The 9,515-nt window shown below is 42.8% G+C and overlaps 1 protein-coding gene across 1 annotated transcript in view; it reads right to left on the bottom strand.

Annotated features, from left to right (window-relative positions):
* LOC122800512 (MRN complex interacting protein) overlaps window positions 1-8,538 on the bottom strand; it is a 302,966-nt gene extending 294,428 nt beyond the window's left edge. Inside the window, exon 1 of the mRNA XM_044069952.1 lies at window positions 8,326-8,538. The gene's annotated coding sequence lies outside the window, so the exon portion shown is untranslated. The remainder of the gene's footprint in view (window positions 1-8,325) is intronic.
* Between the last annotated feature and the right edge of the window lie 977 nt (window positions 8,539-9,515).

The raw sequence follows: 9,515 nt of genomic DNA on the forward strand, positions 1-9,515 counted from the left end.
TCCAAAGGGGAGCAGTCAGGCAAAGCTTCAGGAGCAGATAGGGTTGGCCAGAGAAAGAATCTCTGGAACCCCAGTTTTGCAGACCCCCTCTGACCCAAAAGGGGCATCTTCCATTGGAGTTTCCCCCTCTGCCTCTAGGAGAGAACTCAGCACGTGCATCCCAGAAAGAACTGTGTGATTTCTTATGCCACATTTTTCAGCTCCTCTGATTTCTGGAGTAGAATCACTGAGAAGTGGAGTGTCTGACACTAACGGCAGACAGGGTCTTGCCATCTTCTTCGCACCTTGCCAGCATATCCTTGACTTTAGGGCCAAACAAAGAAGCAGCCTCTATGGGGGCATTCATGAAGGAAGCCTTAAAGGAGTTCGCAAAGGCGCATCCAGGCATGTCGTCTGGAGACTATACCTGCTCTGCCGCCCCTTCCGTTACGTGAGAAATAAGACGCATGTAAGAGTTGGAAATGGACTCTAGCATGGCTGAGAAGCCAAGGTTTCCGAGATCTGGTTGATAAGATCATGCTGAAGCTTGGTAAAATGTGTCAAATAATTCAAAGACCTTATGGTGAAGGTCAATGAAGCAAACACACGCTTCCCTAATCTTTCAATCGCCTGAGACTCCTTGTTGGGCGGATGGACAGTTTGGCTCTCTTCTGCCAAATCCTTCTTAGTAGCAGCTGCCACCACCATAGCATCTACTGAAGACCTCGTGACCAGTGAGGGTGCTCAGCTGGGGGCAATAATATTTTAATCGGGCCACGTAGGTATTGCTTCCATGGTGTCAGGGCTGTTCCATGCTCAGCAGGCGGGGTGACCCAGGAGGTAGGGGGTTGGTCAAGAAAAGCCTGCAGGAATACGGATTCCCCAGAGGAAGGATTAGAAAGCTTCCAGTCACCCCTCTAAGGAGCTCGAGGATGTCACCAAAGGACACCTCAGAGGGTTCCGTGGGGATCCTTCCCCATCATCAAAATCCGTATGTTCGGTCAAGGACTCCTCAGTGGAGTCCATGTGCTTCCTCTTACACGACACTCTGCGGGGTACTTCCTCAGTGGGTGGTTCTGGGGAAGACTGCAAAGAGGGGGTGGTCTCCTGAGGAGGAGAAACCTGAGGCTCCTGTGCCCGGTGTCCAGCAGTTGAAGCTTGTGACAGTTGTGGCACAGAGAGGGGAGAGGGCTCTGACAAGTGTGCTTTGCCAGCTGAGGCAAGCGCCCTCTCCATGGCCTGGAAGGCTGGCCCGCCCAAGGAAGGATGGGAGCCCGGTTCAGAGCACGACAGCCTCGGAACTGGGGTCACACCCTGCCTCGACAAGCCCACCCCCAGACTAGGAGTCTCAAGAGGACAGTGAACCACAGGAGAGTGAGCATTCCTGGATGGTGTCATGGGGGGGGGATCGGCATGGAGCCAGGAATGCCCTCCCCAATGGCACAGCCAATGACCTGAGATGAGCCCGATGCCCAGTGCACCGAAGGCCACAAGGACAACTCTGGTTCCAAAGTGTGATCCACTATTGGAGTCAGAGGAAAGGAAGCTGCTGTCAGAGTAATAGACTTCGAAACTTGAGTGGAAGTCGAAGGAGGAGTACATGTAGGGGTTTGAGGAGATAACATTCACCTGAATGAGGGAACGTGGACTTAGACGGTTGGGAGAGACCTCTGGCCACAAGCAACTGGTCGACAAGCCGCAACACATCCTGTTCAGAGAGACTCTTGGTTGACCTCATGTAGAAGGCTGATGGCGATTCTGGCCTTTCCAGGAAAGGACTATACTGACTCTTAGCAAAAGGATCCAGTGAAGGGGAATATATGGTCCTTGCTAATTCAATAGGTGCAGAGGCCAGAGCGGAGATGTCGGCACCGAAGAAAACAGTGCGGAAAAAGCCTGCACCGAGAATGTCAGCACCGTAGTAGTTGAAGGTGTCCGTACAGTAATGGCAAAAGTCTGCCCCGAAGGGTATGGTGCCATAGTGGAAAGTGTCTGCACCGGCAATAAGGACAGTGCCAGGACAGTGCCGAGAAGGACTGCACTGAAATACATGTCGGTGCAGAAAAAGTCTGTGCCATGGTGTACAGAAGAGTCATACTTGGAGCCGAAGGGGACTGAACCTGTATTGATGGTGCCATTAGGGGTTGCGACAAAGCTGTCGGAACTGTAGTTGTCTGCACTGGGAGCACCTGTGCCAGTATCGATAAAGGAGACATCAGTAAGGAATATTAGAATAAACTTTTGAGAAATATTTAGAGTAAGAACAATATATAAACTTTCAAAAATTAGACAATTAGCTGAGAGAGTGGCTTGACACGGCTGTACAGCAACGCTGCAAATGAGATCTGAGGTAAGAGGGAGCAGCGCATTCTGGGTAGGACCTTGGCTTAAGAGTTTTTGGCTGACACGAGCTTGATACTGGCCGGCTCTGTTCAGAGGACAGAACCAATAACCCATCAGTAAAGAATGAACGAAGATTAACAACATCAGATCTGTTAGTTACTTATATGGAGCCTGGATCCACAAAATCACACATGCACTCAAGTTATCATGCCACAGGTACCAGTAGGATTCCATCATAGTCCATGTAGGTGTAAGTAACCTGAGATATACCTCCCTGGACTACATGAAGAAATACATTATGGAGCTTTCAGACTGTGTCTCAGGGTGGTTATGAGCCTGGTACTGAGCAGCATATTACCATCACAGAGGAGAATGTCACAATATGAACAAAAAGTGATCTTAACAAATGGCAGTCTTTCTGGTGTCATTCTAAGCGGATCCAGTATTTGTCAGCTTGGGAGGACATGGTTAGCCCACATTGCTTTGTCAAGGATGGCCTGCACCTTTAGCCAGTATTCAAAAGCCTAGAGGGTAAGGCTTTGTCCGCTACCATTGTGCCTTTTTTAGGCAAGGCCAAGCCGACAACCCTATCAATATAGAAAAATCAACTCAGGAGAATTACTGTATAATGCCAGGAGCCTAAGTAAAAAAACTACACTCCCTCCAAGTAGTCCTCACACTCAAGAATATAGATATCTGTGCAGTTACTGAGACATGGTTTAAAGTGGCAGAGAGTACCCCAGTAGTGTAAGGTTTCAGTACCTTCCACACTTTCAGATCAGTAGTTGCACAGGCAAGGGCTAAGGATGGAGGTGGCCCAATGTACATCATCAACAAGCATACCACTAGGGTGGTCAAACAGAATTACATGCAGAGTTCCCCCACATGCAGATCACCATAGAAAGAATCCTGTACCATATCCTAGCAATCTACAGGTCACCCCTCCATGTCCCAAAAAGCTCACAATGCATACTTACACCTACTGGAGATAATGACCATCCAACCCAACACCCTACCCATGGGACTCTACACCAGCCTATGCTGAATTGCTCTCAAACTCTATACAACCACGTCAATGGCTACATATAGACAACTGCACCTACAAGAATTAGCCCCAGAAATCGTCCTTAGTGGCATCTCAATTTAAGTGGAATACACAACAATATAACAAGAAAGGAAAAGAATGAAAAAAGATGGATTTTTCCTTACATTTTTTTTAAACTAGGGGCAGGAAGAGTAACAATGGAAGGATGAAAGATCAGGTAGAAAAAAATAAGTTTGTAAAACACACAGCAATAAGGAGTCTAAGATAACAAGGCACCAAAGGTATTGCACTTTTGCTTATTTGCATTAAGAAAGCCTTTAACTCCCTCAAAGGAGTCGATCAAGTGCTGAAACATCATAGCTGCAATGGCAGCTACAAAATCTGGAGTTCTCCTCTTAGGAGCAGAGAGTTATGGGAAAGGTGATGGGCTCAAGCTTATAAGGCAATATCATTGCCATGAAAAAGGCATCAAAGAAAACTAGTCCAGCTGTTTCCAGGGTCCGGACAGAACCGGATCACATCAGCAGTGTGACCAGTTTTTCTGTAAGGAACAGAAAAACAGAGCAATGACGGTAGTACAGCTTGACTAGCTGGAGATAAAGAGCCTGAAATAGGCAGGATACACACTGTACGGCAGAAGGACAAAGACAGAACAAAAGCCAGCATAATCTCAATTGCACAGAAAATCAAGAAGAGATTAGGATGGTTCAGTCTCATGAACTGGAAAGCAGATTTTTGACGGGCAGGAGGAAGACAACCGCACATAAGGACATCCAACAAAGTGACTGACTATGCGAGAGAGAATCTCCCACATCTGAGAAAATCTGTCAAAGAACATAAGAATGGTTACGAATTAAGTGAGATGGAAACAGTTTATGCAAATGCCCCACCAAATGAAAAATGGAAAAGAAAGGGAGTTGATGGTACTTGCATGAACATGTGAATGGGAATATACAAGTGCTCATGCAAACATACAAATATACATAATTATAGAAAAAAGAAAATTAACTTGTCTGTGCTCAGCCATACAAAAACTGAGATTCTGCCCCATAATGTGCATGGTTATGTGCAACAACTGTAGCCTGAAAATGACACAGTCACAGCCAGGCTTTTTACCAACTTTGCTTTTCCTCAAAAAGAGGAAGGCCACAAAATAATACCAGAGACAGAAATGCTTCCACCTACCTTTGTGCATCTTTGTTTGACCAGATACATTAAAACTACCACAGTTGCACTGTATATATGAAGATATCAAAATTTGGATACCTGGCTCCATGACAAAGAATGGCTAGAGCTTCAAATTAACTCAAGTAACCACATCTCAATTAGTGATCCCTACATTAGAGCAGCCAGGCAGGAAGGGAGGGAGAGGACTGAAAGAGCATAACACATTAACCTCTCCTGGGAGGTGGGATGGGTTGCAGAGACTCAACAAGAGCTGGTATGACTTCTCCACTCGAGACCACAGAAAAACCACACCCTGTGCATAAGGGCAGGAAGGCACAGCTGCTGGCAACACCACTTGCAAATGTGATAAATAGCCCATTGCAAACCACGCCCCCACCTTCAATCACTCAAGCAGAGCATATGCAGAGGACACAAGACCAAGGTAAAACATTTCCTCATGGTTGCTTAAATGATGGCCCCACCATCGTGAAACAAATGTGTTGATTGGCAAGAAGGAAGCTGAAGATCAGCTGGCAGTGAGGGTAAAAACCATGTAAATCAACATTGAAAATCATTGCTCATGCACACTTTACACATTTTATAGACTAGAGTTTATTTCTATCTTGCACTTGCTGTAAGGGAGCCTTCTTTGCTCCTATGTATCATCACCCAAAATCAGTAAACATTTCCTTAAGAACTTTCTGGAAGTTTATTAATGAAGCTTGTGTTATTGTCCTGTCACAGTTCTCAATCTCATCTTACCTTCAAGAGAAAAGAAATTGGCCCTCACCCCCAAACTATACTTCAAATGTAAGTGCTACCGTAAGCATTACGGACCAATAAGTATCCATATGCATTTTCTGAAGTCATGTCCATTTACCATTATTTATTCACTATCATACTCATGACTTTATAAAACAAAATTTTAAAGAAACATGCCAAAAATATAGGCAAAAATCAAGGACACCTTACAGGTAAGCACAAAAATTATGATGCTGGCACTTATGTAGTACTCCTATATCCCCTTCAGAAGCTTTGCTATGCATGCACATGCAATCTACAAGGACCCCAATTTCCATTTTTCCAGAAAACATACCAGTAAATCCATCTTTAGATTACCAGAGTACTGGAAAACATAACGTTCAAGAAATATGGTATTTTTGGCCAAAGTACTCATTCACCACAACCTGTATTTCCTCTCATATTTACCACTTAACAATACCATCAGCTTGAATTATTGATTGTTCAACAACAGCATAAATCACTATCTTCTAAGATGCTCAGCAGCAAATACCAGCCATACAGTACTTTACACACAACCGTATTGCACACAGTTATGCATACTTACTACCACCCATACAACTACTAATACAATAGCAACTAATATTTATTAAGCAAGCCTCCTGTGACCTTGGCTAACTGAAACACACTAACAATGCTGATGAAGACCATAAAAATGGTAAGAAAACCCAAGGGCTATGCAGCTTCATATTATTTTAACTGCCTCCCACCCATATTTTGTTCTCTATAAAAATTGATTTGATAAATTATGAGGACTATGGTCAGGTCAGTAATGTCAGGGTTCAATACCTGTTAATGTTCAAAAAAATAAGTTGATGCCAATTGTTTTGTTAACTTTAAATAAACTGCTTTGTCCAGAATTGTTAAGCAAAGTTGAGAGTTACCTGAACACGCCAGTAGAAATTGCTAAAAATCTGTCATTAATACTGTGAGCTAGAGTTGAAGTGCTAGTAATATATACCACAAAACACTGATAAAAACAGCAAAAATGAGCACAAGACTTAGACATCACAAGATGGTGGTTCAAATCTCTTAATTCATGAAAAGAATGTTAATATATTTCAATGTTATTTTTTAACTAACTAAAGTTGAATTAGTTAACACTGCAGCCAGCAGAAGACTTGTTTTATGAATATTCATAAGCAACTACATTGACAAGTAGTCTGCTTGAAGTAATGGACTTGGTACATGTTGGTCAATCAAAATTAATTTATGCACAATCTATGGTTGACTTACATGGCACTCATAAATCCAGCCCTAATGGAGCTGCTACACATCCACAAGTCAAACAGCACAAGGGTGACCCGATCTGGAGATATCAGTGACTCAAAAACATGCTGCAGAGAACCACGTCTCAGAGATTGTCCCTTCTTAGGAACAGGCTTCATATTCACATTAAGCAGAGCCCTTCCCCTGGCCCCTCTTCAAACACAACTTGGATCAATAGAGGAGAATCGCAAGCTCACACCTGGGGTAGTGACAGTGTCCCATATGGACAGGGACAGTCTGCAAGATACTCAAGGCATAGGCACAAATCCATGCCATCCTTTTGCCCCTAGGGGCTATATAGTTAGTCAAGTCAGATTATACTGTCGAGGTTTGTAAGGGCTCCTAAACTATTAGTCTAGTAATCTCTTATAGACATATGTAATGGACTGGCACATATCAAATCATATTAGCAATACCCAAACCTGCATAAAAATGGTGTGGGGGGAGATAATGTTCTACTCTTAAGGGTTTGGTAGAGAGCATTTGGTTTATTTGTGTTTTGTTCACAGGTACTGACTGAAATCCAGAAGAGAGCCCTGCATTCCCCTGAAATTTTAAGCCATTGTGATTTAAGCATGAACATCACAGAAATGCGCAGAAACTGTATGTTGACCCTATCTAGAAGGAAAAAAGGGGGGGTGTATATCTCTCTCACACACAGGTAGCAAGGGATGAAGACGGTTAATCCATGAAACTGAGTAGCCTTTTGACTTTGCCAGCAGACGTATGGGGGGAGGGGTAATAAGGATAGGTCATGAACCCTCTCAGCAGCAGAAGCAGTCACAACTCCTCTACCCATAAAGCTCTTAAGATCAATACTGGCCCCAGCACACTTAAAAGTAATTCAGGGAAGGAAAAAAGCGCAGGTGGACTGGTAATGGATAAGTGCACTGGAACTGCTGAGGGAGAGGAAATCATTGCCCATAGGTCAGTTACAACACTTAACCACACAAACATTCTGAGACAGGACCTTCTGTCTCCAAGATATGAAGCACTGCCTCTCACAATGTGGAAAATATGGAACAGACTGACTTACAGCGCTCAGTGAATCAAGGACACTTAAAATATTAGTACTATTAAGAATGATAGAATAAGAGAACGTGAATAAACATTTTCTGAAGTAAAGAAGTCCATAAATAATGACAATTAAAATTATAAAGTGCAATTCACCAAAGATCACTAGTTTCAGGAGGGACTAATTGGCACAGAGCTAAAATTTGGGTAAAAAAAGGAAAGCTGAAAGAGGGGTATGCACTGACTATCAAGTTTTAACGCTCACAGCATGGTTAAAACTGTTACTTGCAAAATTACATTAGTTAACTAATACGACTTTTAATTATGTGCCGTGGATAACGATTAAAATGTTTTTATACTTGAAAGTGAACTACACGAATTTTGAATGCTCATAATAAAGTACATCTCTCGTGGACTACAGCTAAGAAATGTGTAGGGGAACTGATCAAACCGCAGTAAGACATCATCTTAATTCAAGAACTAAAGTACAAAAAATGTAATTTAAGGTACACAGGGTCCGTCTGGTTACAGCCTCTTAAACATTTAGAAGATTGTGTACTACTACCCTTACGGAAAAGGCGATGAACTTGTTTGCGTAACCACAGAAAAAAAAAGATCACAGTGGTTATGATGACTGTGTACCGGGAGGGCATCAGCCCCCAGTCTCTAAAGAAATGTAAGGCTGCAGTCAATAAATAATACCATACCTATAATTTACGATTCAAAGCACTTCTGTGAAAACCGAGAGGCTTATTACAAATAGCACAAATCCACCAGGTTTCCAAACCTCAGTTTACTGTTGCCTTTAAATCCCTAACAACAACTACCACTGTACACTTAGTATCATTGTATCAACGTCCGACACTTGAATTTAGGGACCTTTAGATAACTGTCACCACCCCCAAACAACACGTACCAAGCGCATACTCTGTTGCTATCATCTATTTCTATGTTTAAAATGTAGGCTTCCGACTTACGTCACGTAAGAGCGCGTTAGAGTTTGGCGCTTGGTGGCGGTAGAACTTATTTGGTACTTCCTGAACTAGGGTTGCCACCTTTTCAAATGGCCAAAGTGTACCTCATTACGGGAACGTACCTCATTTGGGGTCTTAAAAAGTTCATGTTCCTCGAAGTTTCACATTGAAAGAGTCTTTCACAAATTCAGTTAGGAATTTTTTTAAGTGAAATCCACGGTAAATATTAATTAATCGTATTAATTCATTAAAGGATGATCTTTATGAGTAAAACCATCATATTTTAACCACCCTATGCCCTTCCTAGTTGAAGTTGTTAGTAAGCCATTAGTATGTGTTCCACATTTTTCCCATTTGTTCCACATTATGAAGGTGAGTGTTCCTCATTTTAGAGTGGAAGGTTGAGAGCTATGGTCCAAAGTGGGACATTTTCGGTACAAACATCATATTTTACAGGCTGACACATACCCACTGTCAGTACAAAGGATAGAACTTAACTTTTTTGCCTAAATAAAAGCTTATTCTTGTAGCATTTTTGTTGCTTATTCTGTTTCTTATAACATTTAGGTGTTTTAGATACAGAATAACTGTTTTATGCAACTATTGCATAAAATATAGGAAATAATTTTGTCCTACAATCTCAGGACATTTGCCATTTTTAAATTTTTTTGTCAGGACACAACTGACCAAAGAGGGACTGTTCCTCGCAAAGTGGGACAGGTGGTAGCCCTATCCAGAACCCGAAGCCAAAACTAGTCAGAGACTTCTTCTTTCTGCTCGTTAGGGGTCGCCACAGCGGATCGTCTGTCCGCTCATGATTGGCAGTGGAGTTTTCGGTGTTGAGTTGCCAGCCCGGCGCCCAACCTTCCATAGAAGGCACACACTCACACCTAGGGCCAATTTTAGAGTGTCCAATCCACCTA

This window comes from Protopterus annectens, chromosome 4.part0 (assembly GCF_019279795.1).
Source record: "Protopterus annectens isolate FY-2018-M chromosome 4.part0, PAN1.0, whole genome shotgun sequence".
Taxonomy (NCBI): domain Eukaryota; kingdom Metazoa; phylum Chordata; order Ceratodontiformes; family Protopteridae; genus Protopterus; species Protopterus annectens.